At 39.4% G+C, this 17,421-nt stretch overlaps 1 pseudogene; it reads left to right on the top strand.

The window, feature by feature from the left end:
• Positions 1–15,523: 15,523 nt before the first annotated feature.
• Positions 15,524–17,217, top strand: LOC121476491 (annotated as a pseudogene).
• Positions 17,218–17,421: the final 204 nt, after the last annotated feature.

Here is a 17,421-nt window from a genome sequence, read left to right as displayed (position 1 = left end):
GGTTGACCCTTTCATCTTTTAGCAGGATGGTCTTTAACCTCCACGTGTTTGAACTTCTTCCAAATTTATTCTTGTGAGTGAGTTCTAGGTTCAAAGCATTATGGTCTGAAAACATGCAGGGGACAATCCCAATCTTCTGCTATCAGTTAAGACCTGATTTGTGACCCAGTATGTGGTCTATTCTGGAGAAAATTCTATGTGTACTTGAGAAGAATGTGTATTCATTTACCTTTGGATGTAAAGTTCTATGAATATCTGTGAAATCCATCTGGTCCAGTGTATCATTTAAAGCTCTTGTTTCTTTGGAGATGTTGTGCTTAGAAGATCTGTCAATTACAGAAAGTGCCATGTTCAAGTCTCCCGGTATAAGTGTATTATTATCTCAGTATGTCTTAATTTGGTTTAATTGATTGATATACTTGGCAGTGCCCACATTAGGGGCATAAATATTCATGACTGTTAGGTCCTCTTGTTGGATAGATCCTTTAAGAATGATACAGTGTCCCTCTTCATCTCTTACTACAGTCTTTGGGATAAACTTTAATTTATCTGATATGAGGATGGCTACCCCTGCTTTCTTCTGGGGGCCATTTGAATGGCAAATGGTTCTGCAACCTTTTATTTTTCAAGCTGTAGGTGTCCTTAGGTCTAAAATGAGTCTCTTGTAGACAGCAAATAGATGGGTCTTGCTTTTTTTATCCAGTCTGAAACCGTGCACCTTTTGATGAGATCATTAAGCCATTCATGTTTAGAGTTACTATTGAAAGATACGAATTTAGTGTCATCATAATACTTATTCAGTCCCTGTTTTTGTGGATTGTTTCCTTAGACTTCCTCTTTCTTTTACAGAGTCCCCCTTAATATTTCTTGCAGAGCTGGTTTGGTGGTCACATATTCTTTCAGTGTCTGCCTATGTTGGAAGCTCTTTATCTCTCCTTCTATTCTGAATGAGAGCCTTGTTGGATAAAGTATTCTTGGCTGCATGTTCTTCTCATTTAGGACCCTCAATATATCCTTCCAGCCCTTTCTGGTTGCCAGGTGTCTGTGGAGAGGTCTGCTGTTAACCTAATACTTCTCCCCATAAAGGTTAGGGATTTCTTGTCTCTTGCTGCTTTAAGGATCTTCTCTTTATCTTTGGAATTTGCAAGTTTCACTATTAAATGTCAGGGTGTTGAATGGTTTTTATTGATTTTAGGGGGGGATCTTTCTATCTCTTGGATCTGAATGCCTGTTTCCCTCCCCAATTTAGGGAAGTTCTCAGCTACGATTTGTTCATATACACTTTCTGGTCCTCTGTCCCTTTCGGCGCCCTCTGGAACCCCAATTAAATGTAGATTTTTCCTTCTGAGGCTGTCATTTATTTCCCTTAACGTTTCCTTATGGTCTATTAATTGTTTTTTTCTTTTTTCCTCAGCTTCCTTCCTTGCCATCAGTTTGTCTTGTATGTCACTCACTCATTCTTCTACCTCATTAACCCTTGTCGTTAGGACCTCCAGTTAGGATTGCATCTCATTTGATTCATTTTTAATTTTGCCCTAAATTCTGCAGTCATGAAGTCTTGACTCCTTTAAGCTTTTTTCCAGAGCCACGAGTAGCTTTATAATTGTGCTAATGAATTGGCTTTCTGACATCGAATTGTAATCCAAATCTGTAACTCTGTGGGAGAGAGTACTGTTTCTGATTCTTTCTTTTTTCTTTTTTTTCTGATTCTTTCTTTTGTGGTGAATTCTTCCTTCTAGTCATTTTGCTCAGTGCAGAGTGGCTAAAAACAAGTTGTACTTGATAGACGTGAGAAATCTTCTCTCTGTAGTGTCCCAGTTGTTCTCTCTTTAAATCTCAGGCCAAATTCGTAGGTTTTCAGGATGATTTGAAAGTTATCTAGGTAAGTTGGTGGGGACAGGTGACTACTCTTCCGCCATCTTGCCCCGCCTCCGCGAATAGAATTTAAGAAGGAGATGTGTGCCACTTCCAGGTTCATAAAATTTACGCACATGAAACATTAATTTCCTCTAATGGCATATCAAAGTCTGAGGAGACCTAGGAAAGCATGTATTGAAGATGATAAGGCCTCTATTTGTCCGGATTCCTAAATGGCTCTGTGGTACCAAGTCTTTCAACTGATATGAAAACTCTTTGGATTGTAGACATAGCAAATATGAATAATAAACATATCTATTTGTATTTTAGTCTGTGTATAATTCTGGGTCTATGAATTGGCTTATAGTAACCATCTGACATATAATGCTCTTGGCTTTCTCTAAACTCTTACACCATTTCTTTTGCTCTTACAGTAAAGTTGATAAATACAATATAAAATCTTCTATGGTTACTTGATTTTTATATTTCTCTTCTCTCTAAAATGGCTTAGGGCTAGAGACTGTCTTTACAGTCTTTTGGTATTCCTTTGGTATTCACTATTCCTGTTCATCTCAACCTAACATTATGCCTGTCTACTATATTGATGACATCAAGTTAATCTGACTTGCTGAGTAGAAAGTGGCAAGCAGTATGAATTCCCTTGTAAGGAGCCGGAGAGTAGAAAGTAAACTTCATATAATCTTTCAGAGATCTGCACAATGATAAAGTAGTCGGGGGCAAATCAAGACATCTTTTTAAAGATAAAGTTATTGGTCCCTCACTTTCAACCATTAGGAATGAGGTATAGAAGCTCTATATAATACCTGTAACTCCAGTATAGTTAATTTACAGTGTTATATTAGTTTCAGGTATACAATACAGTGATTCAGCAGTTCTATACATTACACAAGTGCTCATCCTGATAAATGTACTCTTAATTCCCTTCATCTATTTTGCCCATCCTCCCCATATCTCCCCTCTGATATCCATGAGTTTGTTCTCTGTAGGTAAAAATCTATTTTTTGGTTTATCTCTTTTTCTTTTGTTCATTTGTTTTGTTCTTAAATTCCACATATGAGTGAAATCAAGTAGTATTTGTCTTTTTCTGACTTATTTTGCTTAGCATTATACTTTCTAGCTCCATCCATGTTGCAAATGGCAAGATTTCATTTTTTATTATGGCTGAGTCAAATTCCATTGTGTGTGTGTGTGTGTATGTGTGTGTATTTACCATGTCTTTATGCATCTAATGGTGGATACTTGTGATGCTTCCATAGTTTGGCTATTGTAAATAATAGTGCAATAAACACAGGGGTGCCTATGTCTTTTTGAATTAGTATTTTCATATTTCTTGGTTGAATAATTAATACTCGAATTACTAGCTCATATGGTACTTCTTTTTTAACATTTTGAGGAACCTCTATACTATTTTCCACAGTGGCTGCACCATTCCCATTCCCACCAACAGTATACCAGTGTTCTTTTTTCTCTGCATCCTCACCAACACTTGTTTCTTATGTTTTTTGTTTTAGCCATTTTGACAGTTGTGAGGTGACATCTCTTTTTGGTTTTGATTTGCATTTCCCTGGTGATGAATGATTGTGAACTTCTTTTCACTTGTCTGTTGATCAGCAGTATGTCTTTTTCAGAGAAATGTCTGTTGATGTCCTCTGCCCATTTTTAATTGGATTATTTGTTTTTGGGTGTTGAGTTGTATAAGTTCTTTAGATAATTTGGATACTATAAACTTTTATTAGCTATGTCACTTGCAAATATTTTCTCTCATTCAGGAAGTTGTCTTTTTGATTTGATAAATCTTTCCCTTTTATTTTGATGTAGTCCCAATACTTTATTCTTGCTTTTGTTTCCCTTCCCTCAGAGGACATATCTAGAGAAATGTTGCTATAGTTGATGTCACAGAAACTACTGTGTATGCTGTCTCCTAGGATTTTTATGATTTCAGATCTCACATTTGGGTCTTGTTCTTTTTCAGGATTGGTTTGGCTCTTTGGGGTCTTTTATGGTTCTATAAAAATTTTGGGATTGTTTGTTCTAGTTCTGTGAAAAATGTTGTTGCTATTTTGATAGCGATTGCATTTTAATCTGTAGATTGCTTTGGGCACTAGGGACATTTTCATATTATTATTTTTTATCCATTCCATGACCATGGAAAGACTTTCCATTTGTTGGTGTTGCTTTTAATTTCTTTCATCACTGTTTTATAGTTTACAGAGTATAGGTCTTTCATCTCCTTGGTTAAGTTTATTAGTAAATATTTTATTATTTTTGTTACAATTGTAAATGGGATTATTTTCTTAATTCTTAATTTCTCTTTCTGCTAATTGATTATTGGTATATAGAAAGGCAACAGATTTCTGTATGTTGATTTGTACCCTGTGACCATACCGAATTCATTTATCAGTTCTAGTTTTTTAGTGGACTCTTTAGGGTTTTCTATATATAGTATCATGTCATCTACAAATAATGAATGTTTTACTTTTTCCTTACCAATTTGGATGCCTTATATTTATTTTTGTTGTCTGATACTTTAGCTAAGACTTCCAGTACCATGTGGAGTAAAATTGGTGAGAGTGGACAACTTTGTCTTATTCTTGACCTTAGGGGAAAGACTCTCAGTTTTTCCATTGAATATGGTATTAGCTTTTTCATATATGGCCTTTATTATGCTCAGGTATGTTCTTTCTAAACTTACTTTGTTGAGAGCTTTTATCATGAATGGATGTGGTACTTGGTCAAATGCTTTATTTGTATCTACTGAAATTACCACATGGTTTGTATCCTTTTTCTTGTTGATGTAATGTATCATGTTGATTCATTTGTGAATATTGAACCATGCTTGCATCCCAGAAATAAATCCCACTTCACTGTGGTGAATGATTTTTTAAATATATTGTTGGATTTGGTTTGGTAATATTTTGTTGACAATTTTTACAATTGTGTTCATCAGGGATATTGTCCTGTAATTTCCCTTTTTTTTGGGAGTGTCCTTATCTGGTTTCAATATCACAGTAATACTGGCCTTATAGAATGAATTCTGATGCTTTGCTCTCTCTTCTATTTTCTGGAATAGTTTGAGAAGAATAGGTATTAACTCTTCCTTAAGTGTTGGCAGAATTCACTTGTGAAGCTGTCTGGTCCTGAGCTTTTGTTTGTTGGGATTTTTTTGGTTACTGATTTAGTTTATTACTGGTAATCCATCTGTTCAAATTTTCTATTTTTTCATAATTTAGTTGTGTGATGTTAAATGTTTCTAGGAATTTATCCATTTCTTCTAGGTTGTCCAATTTGTTGGCATATAATTTTTCATAATATTTTCTTATAATCCTTTGTATTTCTGTGGTGTCAGTTGTTATTTCTCTTTTTTCATTCCTGATTTTATTTGATTCCTCCCCCTCTTTTATGATTCTAACTAAAAGCTTATCAGTTTTGTTGATCTTTTCAAAAAACCAGCTCCTGGTTTCAATGATCTGTTCTATTGTGTTTTTTTTTTTATTTTGTTTTTAGTTTCTAGTTTGTTTATTTCTGCTCTAATCTTTATTATTTTCTATCCACTCCTGGTTTGGGGTTTTGTTTATTCTTCTTTTTCTAAAGAAGGCATAAAATTAGATTGTATATTTGAGTATTTTCTTGTTTCTTGAGGTAAGCCTGTATCAATATAAACTCTGTTAGAACTACTTTTGCTGCATCCCAAAGCTTTTGGACCATTGTATTTACATTTTTTACCCATTCTTTCACCTTATCTTTTGTTTGGAGCATTTGTACATTTACATTGAAAGCAGTTATTGATAGTTATGTCCTTATTGACAGTTTGTTACTTGTTTTATGATAGTTTTGTAGTTCTTCTCTGTTTTGCTCTCCTCTCATAGTGTGTTGGGCTTTCTTTAGTGGCATACTTAGATTCCTTTCTCTTTATTGTTTGCATATCTGCTCTTGATTTTTGATTTGTGGATACCATTAGGTTTGTATATAACAGCTTCTGCATTTAGCAGTCTATATTAAGTTGATGGTTGCTTATGTTTGAACATATTCTTTATTCTTCTTCCCCTAAAATTTTAGGTTACAGTATCGAACTTTACATCCTTTTGTGAATCTTTTGACTGATTTTTATAGATACACTGCTTTTGTGTTTCCTACTTTTCTTACTCCTACTTATGATCCACTTAATTTTCACTCTGAGTCCCATAACTTTTTTATTTGTTTGGAAAATTATTTATCTCTTCATTTGTTCTGACTGATAGCCTTTCTGGATAGACTATTCTTAGCTGCAAGTTTTTTTCCTTTTACCACTTTGAATGTATCATGTCACTCTCTTCTGACCTGCAAAGTTTCTTCTGAAAAATTATCTTATAGACTTATGGAGTTTCCCCTGTATGTAACTGTTTTCTTTCTCTTGTTGCTTTAAAATTCTCTTTATCACTAGATTTGTGACTTTAATTACTGTGTCTTAGTGTGGACCTCCTTAGATTGATTTTGTTAGAGGATCTCTGTGTCTCCTGGATCTAGATTTCTGTTCCTTTCCCAGATTCAAGAAATTTTCAGCTATTATTTCTTCAAATAAATTTTCTGTCCTCCTTCGTTTCTCTTGTCCTATGATGTGAATGTTGTTATGCTTAATGGTGTTGCTGAGTTCCCCAAGTCTACTTTCATTTATTATTAATTTTTTCTCTCTTCTCTTCAGACTGACTGTTTTCCATTACTCTGTCTCCAGGTCACTGATCTATTCTTTTGCTTCCTCTAGTCTAATACTTATTCTATCTAGTGTATTTTAAATTTGATTTATTGAGTTCTTAATCTCTGATTAGTTCTTTTTATGTGTTCTATCTCTTTGTTAAGAATCTCAATGAGGTCCTCTACTCTTTTTTCAAGTCCAGTAAGTATCTTTATGACCATTACTTACTTACTTACTTACTTACTTACTTACTTACTTTATTTATTTATTTATTTACTTACTTATTTATTTACTTACTTACTTACCCACTTACTAATTTATTTTTTATGACCATTACTTTAAATCTCTACTGGGCATGTTACTTATTTCCATTTTATTTAGCTCTCTTGCTCTAATATGGTCCTGTTTTTTCATTTGGGACTTTGTTTTCTGTTTACTCATTCTGTTTCACTCTCTGTATTTGTTTCTATTTGTTAGAAAAGTCACTTATGTCTCTTGCTCTTGAAACTAGTGGCCTTATGAAGAGGAGGTCCGGTAGTGCCCAACAGTGCAATGTCCTCTCTTCACCAAAACCTGACACTTTAGGGGAATCTTCTATGTGTGTTACTTGTGTACTGCTGTTGTGACTGAGCCACTTCTACCTTAAGTCTAGTCATCTGCAATGGCAATCTTTGTCTGTTGTGGGCAGGATTTGGTCTCTGTGTTGTCAGTGGGCCAGTCTGGGGCCTTCTTGGGCTTGAATCAGACCAAGTATTTGCCAGAGATGTAGTAGGACAGTACTGCAGAAATGTGTGGGTGGGGAATGCTGCTTCAATAATGTCTGAGGTAGAGGGAGGAGACCAAGCAGCAGCTGGTTGGAGGGGTGGATCCACAGAAGCATGCAGGGGTTGGATGCCTGGTATTAGGAAGCTTTGTGTGGGATGGGACCTGAAGCTGAGGCCTGGCTGGGGTAGGGGGGCATGTCTACAGGAGAACATGGTCGAACTGTTAGCAAGTTAGGTAGGGGATGTTGGCACTGTGTTGGTTCCCATAGGTGTCCATGTGTTTAGGCTTGTGGGGAAGAGGAAGGAAATGGCACCTGACAGCTCCTTTATTCCTAGAGAAGTCTCTAGGATGACTTCTGCCCCTCTAGCATGAGAGCTCTGTGATTAATAAACAAATCTCCCTGCTGTATTCCCCAGATATTTTTTAAAAAGCTGTTTCTATGCTGTATCTCTGTGAGGCTGGTTTTTTGCTATTTCTTTAAGGGCAGTGACTCAGTTTCCTATAGCACTTCCCACTTTCCCAAGGGCCTGCTGATTTTTAAAGTTCCAGGTTGTAAGCCCTTCGGATTGTAAGAACTCAGGAAATTCAGCCCTGCTGGTTTTCAAAACCAAATGTTATGGGGATTCATTGTCCTCATGAAGGTTCCCTGGTGTGAGTGTGTTTCTTTCCTCTCCATTCCTGCAGCATTTCTTACTCCCAGGGACAATCCTGGTGGTCCATTTAGCCTCCATGTGGCCTCTTCTCTATGTATAGTTTTGGAGAGTTTGTTCTGCCAGTCTTTGGGTCATTTTCTGCTTTTTTTTTTTTTTTTACATTGATGTGGCTGTTACCTAAGTGTATCCATGGGGCAATGTGAGCTTAGGGTCCTTCTATGCCACCATCTTCCCCAGAAGTCTCAAGCTTATAGCATTTTTGGATTTTAGAAACTGAATGTGCCATACTTGAAAATACTGATCTAACCCATTTATGAAGTGATTCAGAAGGCTGTCAGTTTTGAGTCAGACCCAGAGCAACAGATGGCTTTCTATCAAGGTAAGAGCAGTTCTGCCTTTTGGACCATAAGACCGGGTATATCCAATGGTGCTAAAGGTGTCAGCCTTAGGTAATAAAGCTGAGTGGAATCTCTGGCAAGGCCGGAGTGGAAAGTCATAGCATGTACTGCTGAGTTTTTGAGCAAGGTCATGTTATCTATGACAAAAACTGGTCACTGATGTGACTCCTGCTATGCTATTAGGTCTTAATAGAGACTAAGTGCTTAATCTCCAGATGTTAAGTGGCCATATAACTGGAGTTGTCTGTTAAAAGTATTGTCAGAACAAGTCATGAGTTTGGGTAAGTAAAGTGGCAATCCATTATATGGAAGAAATGATAATTAGTGCTTAGGCCTAAGCAGGTCTGGAAGGTGTGGTAATTTATGTGAATAGGAACACAGAATCCCAAATTACCTACATCTGTTGCACTGACATTTCTCCTTCAGTTTACACCTATAGCCTGGTAGGCTTTCTATGGCCTGAAGGAAAAGTAAAAAATCTGGGTTTACACATTCATTATTCCTTGCCCTGTGCAATAAAGTTCTTTGTCTTTGTTCCAGGAGTTAGGTCTTCTGCCTATGTCCATGAAACAGCAGCAGTAGCAAGCAAATCGAATACCAGATCCAATAACATATGTATGTGTAATATGTGTATCTTTATCTACATATTTGCAAATATGTGTAATGAATATTTATACATTTGCATATGTATATACACAGACATGATTACCTCTAAACTGTAGTCTCACAAGTAATAATTTCCATTGTCTTAGCCCTACTTTCCTTATTTTTACTATTGACATATTATTTGCAATCAGGAATAAAGCAGTAAGTGTAATTTTAAAATTAAAAAAGTCCAAAAAAAACTTGGACCTGATTAATAAATAAGTTAGCTTAATATGTTTAGTATAAGCTAAAAATAGAGTGCTTTGCCCCCAACTCAGAGGTGAAAGACAATGGCGAAGGGAAATTCTCTTAGTGGGCAGAGCTTTGAAGTTACCTGGCCATCAACTTTCTGTTGACAGAAGGTAAGGATAATACTATACCTATTCCTGGGAAATATAAAATGACTTAGCTAGTTGTTCAGCACTCTGAGAAGAGCAATATAGGAAGATCAGAGTCAAGCAGGTCTAGGGAAAAGGTGAGTGGATGGACCTATAGGAATGGACACAGAATATGTGAATCTTTGTGTTTTATGAAAATACCCATTGGAGATTGTGGCAGGCAGATTCTAAGGTGGTTCTAGTGATATATGTTTCCTGTTATCTGTGTCCTGTGTAGTCCTCTTCTCTTTACTGTGGGTTGGCCTGGCTACTGCAGCTAGCCAATATATTGTGTCAGAGATGATGCAGTGTCACTTCCAGATTATGTCATGTAAGAAAAATACTTCCAAATTGCTAGCAGTTTCTATCTTGCAGTTTCAATGAAACTAACCACCATAGTGGGAAGGCCCATGCACCAGGAACTGAATGTAGTCTCTAACGAACAGCCAGCCAATAAGGATTCAAGACCTTCAGCATGACAAATGCAAGGTATTGAGTCCTATCAACAACCACTGGAACTTGAAAGCAGATCCTTCCCTATTTGTGGCTTCAGATAAGATTCTTGCCCTGGTAGACACTTTGTTGCAGAGGACCCCTGTGTGACACAGAGGACCCATATAAGCAGTGTCCAGATACCTAACTTACAGAAGTGGAAATAACAAGTGTATCATTTCAAATTGCTAAGTTTTAGGATAATTTATTATGTAGCAATCAATTACCAGGATAGAAAATATATATCACATAGGAAGCATTGAAAAAACAGGTGGATAGGATGACTTTTCTTGATAATGCCAGCCAGTTTCTATCCTCAACCACCTGCAATTCATAGTGGGTCAGTGACAGAGTAGTCAGGGTGGCACAGATGGAGAATATGCATGAGGTCAACCGTATGGGCTCACCCTCACCACAGCTGACCTGACTGCTACTGGTGCTTGATGTCTGATTTGTCACAGCAAAGGCAAAGCTAAGTCTTCAATATGGTGCTGTCTCTAATAGAGGCCAAATGGCTACCCAAGCCATCTGAGCTGAGAGTGCTAAATTACATATCCTGCCTTGCATCCAAAGTTCTTAAGTCAAAGATTATAAGCAATTTCTATGAAACTTAGCTGATAGCAAGACTAATTACTAAGTATGCCTCCTTATTATTACATTCATCCTTTGTTCCCTGAAACTTTGCTATTAACATGTTTGGCCTCTTGACTTTTACTGACAGATTGGCCCTATAATTGGAATCATTTTCCTAAAGGCATCACAGAATGTCTATTCCTTTAATTTAATTAAGCAACTATGAAATCCCAGAAATTCTAATTAAGGAGGAGTACAAATACAACTATTTGAATTGAAGAACCTTGAAGAATGGATAGGATGTGTTTTTGTCATAAATACAGACCTCTCTAGCGTTCTGGGATATTGAATTGTTCTGCTCAGTAAAGAGCAGTCCTTTTCCTTTTGTAGCCATTACCCTAAGCAAAACCTTTTTGAACCCAGATAGTTATACAGGTATTATTTCTGATTCTAAGGCTGAGGAATTTAATTTTCAAAGGCCCATATTAAAGGCTAAAGGCTATCTATGTAATTCTAGAGCTGATAATAGATGATAGGAGTCTGGTTCCTCACTGTATCCATTAGTCATATTGTTTTCACACTCAATGTATTCATCATGAATTCCCATTGATATAGGCACTATACAAAACATACAGCAAAATGGGATCTTGTTCTCAAGGACCTACCTTGGTAGCACTTGGAACCTATATCAAATAAATTGCTGGTATCATTTTCCATATCATCTAGGTCCTAAGGCTATGTTCTTTATTTTTATTTCTTTATACTTCTTAGCAAGGAAAAGAGATGCCTCAAATTCTTTCAGGAATAGAGTATTAACAATTAATTAATACCTATTATTCACAAAACATTGTTTGAGATACATAAAACATGAAATCTTCCCTCAAGAAAATTTTAGGCAAGCCAACAGTCTGGTACAATAGAAGACAAGATGAAGTTAACTCTGCTAGAATCTTTACCCAGAGGCTCTAGAAAGACAGAAAATGACAGAGGAATTAGAGAACCATAGAAAATGAAAACCATCTTGACATCTAGAGAGCATCTTGACTAGTAGTGCCATATTTTCACTGCCAATGATGTGCTTTATCATATTTTTTTCTTTGCCTCAGCTCACATTTTGAAAAAAAAAAAAAAAACTTGCCCATCAGGAAAAGTTACAAGTGATAAATGAATGCAGTATTGTTCTTTGGCAATCAAATATTACAGGTTAAGCAAAACTTGTTTGTAGGACGGGGGAATGTTTGATATCCAGGGAGAAGTAGACATGAAGTCATGAGAGGGAGAGAGAGAAGGGGTAATTAAGGAGATAAGGCCTCTCAGGAAATGAGAGGGATTCTATACCATAGTTAGAGGTGGTACAGTGCAGATCTCTGGTAGGTGGTCTTTTGGGAAAAATGAGAAGGTGGAAAGAGGGAAGCACGTTGTCAGAGTAAGGATGACAAAGTGGTAAGGCTGTGAGTTAGGGAAGGTGTACCTCCTAAAGTACGGAGAGGGAAGCTGAGGAGATTAGAGTCTGATGACCACAATCTCCTCAGGCAGGAGGCAATTCTGTGTGAGAAAATGAAGGAAGAAATGTGTAAGCTAGGGGCTCAAAACAAGTGGACACGGCCTTAGGAAGCCAGTTGAGAGCACTTGGTACAAGAGCATTCAGAGAAAAGGGATGAGTGGAACCCATTAGGAGTCCAACAGAGGTGGGATATTATTATTCTGGAGTTGATCCACTGAGTACTTTGGTATTGTTGATAGCTCTGAGCATTCTGGGAGCAATACTGGAAGATCAACTGGCTGGGGTCTGGGGAAGGACCAGTTGCTGAATGCTAAAAGCATAAAAGAATTTGAGGTGATGGGAAATATTTGCAGTAAATGGGTGTTCTGGGGGCCCAGGCAAGTTCTGGAGAGGCACAGTGTGGGAAGAGAGTTGATAGAATGGGATACAGGGAAGCGACAAGAAATAGGAGTTCATTATGATGTGGAGATTGGGTTCAGATAGTAGAAGAAGTAGAATAATAGGATATTTGAGGCATTTACAGCAGATCATTTCCTGTTTCATAGGGGCATGAAGTACAGGAGGAGATCTCTGAAGTTTAGCAGGTTCATCAATTGTGAGACTAGGGTACTTTCAAAAGGATCATTTACAGACATTGAAGTTGCTCAGGTGGCTGGTAAGATAGATAAATGGACATCTTTCTTCTACTACAGAGTGATCTTATGCAAATACTCTTAAGCCAGAGTCCTGATTATACCATAGACCAGGCTGTGACTTCAGATTAAAGGTCTTTTTTTTTTTTCCCTTGCTTGCTTTGCTTTCCTTTTTTTTCTTTTCTCTTCTTTTCTTTTCTTTCTTTCTGTTTTTAAAAAATATTTTATTTTTTAATAGGTTTAAAATTTCAGAGAAATTGAAAAGATGATACTGAGTTTTCATATACTCACATCAAATTCCCTCTATTGTTAACATCTTACATTACTATGTTACATTTGTCACAATTCTCTACTGATTATGATACCTCATTATTAATTAAAATTCATACTTTTTCATATTTTCTTAGTTTTCATCCTGTGTCTTTTTTTTTTCCATTTGAGAGTTCTATGCAGGATACCACATTGTATTTAATTATTCTGTTTCCTTAGGTTCCTCTTGGCTGTGACAGTTTCTTTGACTTTCCTTGTTTTTAATAACCCTGACATTTGTGGAGGCTACTGGTCAGATATTTTGTACACTATCCCACTATTGGGGTTTCTCTGATGGTTTTTTTTTTTTCATGATTAGAATGGGGATATGGGCTTTGCAAGGAAGACCACAGACATTAAGTGCCATTCTCAACACATCATATCAAAGATATATGCTATCAGTATGCTCTACATCTGTCAGTGTTGATCCTGACCACCATGCTGAGCTAGTGCTTTTTGGGTTTCTACTCTGTAAATTTCTTCTTCCCTGCCTTTCCATACTGAACTCTTTGGAAGGAAGTAACTATGTTCAGCTCACTCTTAAGGAATAGGAGTTATGATCTACTTCTACGAAGGCAGGTATCTACATAGATTATTTGGAATTCTTCTGTACAGGGAGATGTGTCTATTTTTCCCACTTATGTATTTAGTAAATTACATGGACTCATGAATATTTATTTTTACTTTGAGTTATAATCCGGTGCTACTTTGTTTATTGTTTTGCTCAAATTGTTTCAGGTTGGGCCATTAGAAGTTCTTTTACTTGCCTCCCGTGTCCCTTTGGCCTACATCCATCATTTTCCATATGTTTGTTTGTTGTTTGTTTTGAGCACTTCCTTTCTTTCTCACACCACATTTTGCTACTGGTTCACCTAGTATATTATTTCCTACCCCAATCCTTTTTCCAAGGAGCCGTGGTTCCCTTTATTGACGAATGGTATTAGAAACCAAGATCTGTGTGTCAGTACTTGTTACTGAAGATCAAAATTACGACTGGTGTGTGTATGGACTTTCATGTATTAACTGGATCCTCTATTCTTTTCCTACCTTAACTTCACTGATCCTCTCAGTTACTCCCTTGGTTCAGCTTCACTGCCCTTCTTGTCATTATTGGAAGTCCCTATGCTTTCTCCAGCCACAATGATGTGTACACTGTTCTGTGTACTAAATCTTATTGCCTTGCTTTGCTCCTTAACTATCGTTGCTTTGTTAATTCCTACTTACTCTTTAAATATCCCCTTTTCTGGGAGTTCTTCCAGAACACCCATTTCAACCCAACTGCACTAAGGCCCCTCAGAATACACTTTTATAAGTCCCTGCATTTTCACCAGGATACTTATCACATTTTTGCAATTATACATCAATTTGTGTATAGTGTCTGCTTAAATCAGTAAGCTATAAGAGACTGTCTGTGTTCTCATCATTATATTCAGTGTTGAGCACACCGTATAGCATATGGTAAGTATACTCTAAATGGTTGAAAATGAATGGAGCACTGGAAGAGCTATGCTGTGGAAGAGAGCTAGAGAAAATTATTTATCTGTCTTTAGACAGAACAATAGAATCCATAATTAAATAAGGGCAACCTTTGTTTCAAAACAAATACATTTCTTATTGCAAATTATATCTACCTTAGAAATGGTCCTTATGGAGTAGTGAACACCTTTTCACTGTAAAGATCTACGTAGAAAATTATCTTTCATTAATGCATGCAAAGGGACTTACTATATTGATGTAGAATGTTGAACTGAGGCATCACTATGTTCTCTTTCAACAGTGTGGTATTGTGGAATGTAACAAAATAAATGAGTCAAATAGATCTGATTGTATCTTCCCTCTACTACTTTCTTGCTCTGTGACCTTGGGCAAGTGCCTTATCTTTGCTCACCCTTAGATTTCTCACTTGTAAAATGGGGCTAGTGACATTACTTATAGTCAGGTTCAAATGAAGACTAAATTACATGATGTGTATGAAATGTATAGCACAAGTGCTTCCCAAAGGCAGATGTTCAATTAGTAGTAGCCATTATTATGAAACATATAGAAACTAGTAAGTAGCACAGAAATTTGGAGATAGGTACATGTGGTTTTTAATTTCTACTGTTATTTGCTCCCTATCTCATTTTAGCCAAGTTATCTATACTCTCAAGCTTAAGTTTCCTTAGCTGTAAGCATACTATTATTTTGAAAGGTTCTTTACAGGAAGAAGTATAAACACAGACTGAACCTGTCCCTGAACTCAAAGTGTGCTCATGTGGGCCAGATGACTTGGATGTCCTTGAAGGGTGTGACCAAGGAACATAGGTGTTTGTTGGTGACCTCTGCCGTGTTTAGTGTGACATGCAAATTGAGCATGAGAAATGAATGACTTGATGCAATAGAGAGGATATATTTTAGAGATTGAACAGGGGCAGAAAGATACTCATCTCTCTGATTTCAGGAGATAAATGAGGAAGTATTTCGGGAGAAGAAAGAGGTATTAATTAGTGATGGTAATAATATTTTGGTGTGGTATAACTTTTACTTTTTATTTCCCAAGAAATAGTCCATAAAATCTATATTATTCACTAATTCTTTTTAATTTGGATTTTCTTTTTTCTTTAGAAGGAACACACTGGCCCACCTAGAAGCGGCTCCTCGTGCTCCTTCTGGAACCTCTGTCAGGTTTGGCCTCCTCGCCTCCACTCCAGCCTCCACCATGTCCATCAGGGTGACCCAAAGTCCTACAAGGTGTCCACCTCCAGCCTCCGGGCCTTCAGCAGCTGCTCCTACAGGAGCATCAGCTCCTCCGCCTTCTCCCTGGTGGGCAGCAGCAGCGGCAGCTTCTGGGGTGGCCTGAACAGCAGCATGATTGTGGTCGGGGGCTACGACGGGCCTGCCCGTCTCAGTGAACCAGAGCCTGCTGTGCCCCCTGAAGCTGGAGGTGGACCCCAACATCCAGGTGGTGCACACCCAGGAGAAGGAGCAGATCAAGAGCCTCAACAAGTTTGCCTCCTTCATCGACAAGGTCAGACACCTGGAGCAGCAGAACAAAATCCAGGAGGCCAAGTGGGGCCTTCTGCAGCAGCAGAAAATTGCTCGGAGCAACATAGACAACATGTTTGAGAGCTACATCAACAACCTCCGGAGGCAGCTGGACATCCCCGGGGCAGGTGAAGCTGAAGCTGGAAGTGGAGCTTGGCAACCTGCAGGGGCTTGTGGAGGACTTCAAGAATAAATACGAAGGGGGATCCCTGGGTGGTGCAGCGGTTTGGCGCCTGCCTTTGGCCCCGGGCGCGATCCTGGGGACCCAGGATCGAGTCCCACATCGGGCTCCCGGTGCGTGGAGCCTGCTTCTCCCTCTGCCTGTGTCTCTGCCTCTCTCTCTCTCTCTCTGTGACTATCATAAATAAATAAAAATTAAAAAAAAAAAAGAATAAATACGAGGATGAGATCAAATTGCGTGGAGACATGGAGGATGAATTTGTCCTCATCAAGAAGGGTGTGGATGAAGCTTACATGCACCAGATGGAACTGGAGTCCCGCCTGGAAGGGCTGACGGATGAGATCAACTCCTTAGGGCAGCTGTATGAAGAGGAGACCCAGGAGCTGCCGTCCCAGACCTCGGACACGTCCGCGGTGCTGTCCGCGGGCAACAGCTGCTCCCTGGACCTGGACGGCATCATCACCGAGGTCAAGGCCAGTACGAGGACATCGCCCACCGCAGCCGGGCGGAGGCCGAGACCATGCACCAGATCAAGTACGAGGAGCTGCAGACCTTGGCCGGGAAGCACAGAGATGACCTCCGCCGCACGAAGACAGATTTCCGAGATGAACCGGAGCATCAGCCGCCTCCAGGCTGGGATCGAGGCCCTCAAACATCAGAGGGCTGCCCTGCAGCCTGCCATCGCCCACGCCGAGCCGCGCGGGGACCTGGCCATCAAGGACGCCAGTGCCAGGTGGCCGGGCCGGGCCGGAGCCGGAGGCCGCCCCGCAGCGGGACAAGCAGGACACGGCCCGGCAGCTGCGCCAGTCCCGGGAGCTCCTGAGCGTCAGGCTGCCCTGGACGTCGGGACCGCCACCGCCCGCTGCCGGAGGGCGGGTCTGGGATGCAGAACGCGAGCATCCACAGGAAGACGACCAGCGGCCACTCCGGGGGCCTGGCCTTGGCCTACGGGCCCTCACAAGCCCCGGCCCCAACCGCGGCCAGAGCCCCTTCCAGTCCGGCTTTGGCCCTGGGTTCCTTCAGCCGCAGCAGCTCCTCCAAGGCTGTGGCTGTGAAGAAGATCGAGACTCGTGATGGGAAGCTGGTGTCTGAGTCGTCTGACGTCCTGCCCAAGTGAACAGCCAGCGCGGGCCCTCCCAGCCTCCTTGCTCTTGTGGCCCCATGAAGCCTTTGGGGGAAGGAGCTGTGCAGGGGCCTTGCGTGCAAGAGACCCACCTAAGGCTCAGCCCCGGTCCCCAGCCTACCCTTAGGGGGAGTCTACTGCCGTGGGTACCCCTTCTTGTCCATGACCCCAACCGAAAGCCAATTCAAGTGTCTTTTC

This window comes from Vulpes lagopus, chromosome 15 (assembly GCF_018345385.1).
Source record: "Vulpes lagopus strain Blue_001 chromosome 15, ASM1834538v1, whole genome shotgun sequence".
In the NCBI taxonomy this organism is placed as follows: Eukaryota; Metazoa; Chordata; class Mammalia; order Carnivora; family Canidae; genus Vulpes; species Vulpes lagopus.
This window is presented reverse-complemented; position numbering and strand designations above follow the sequence as displayed.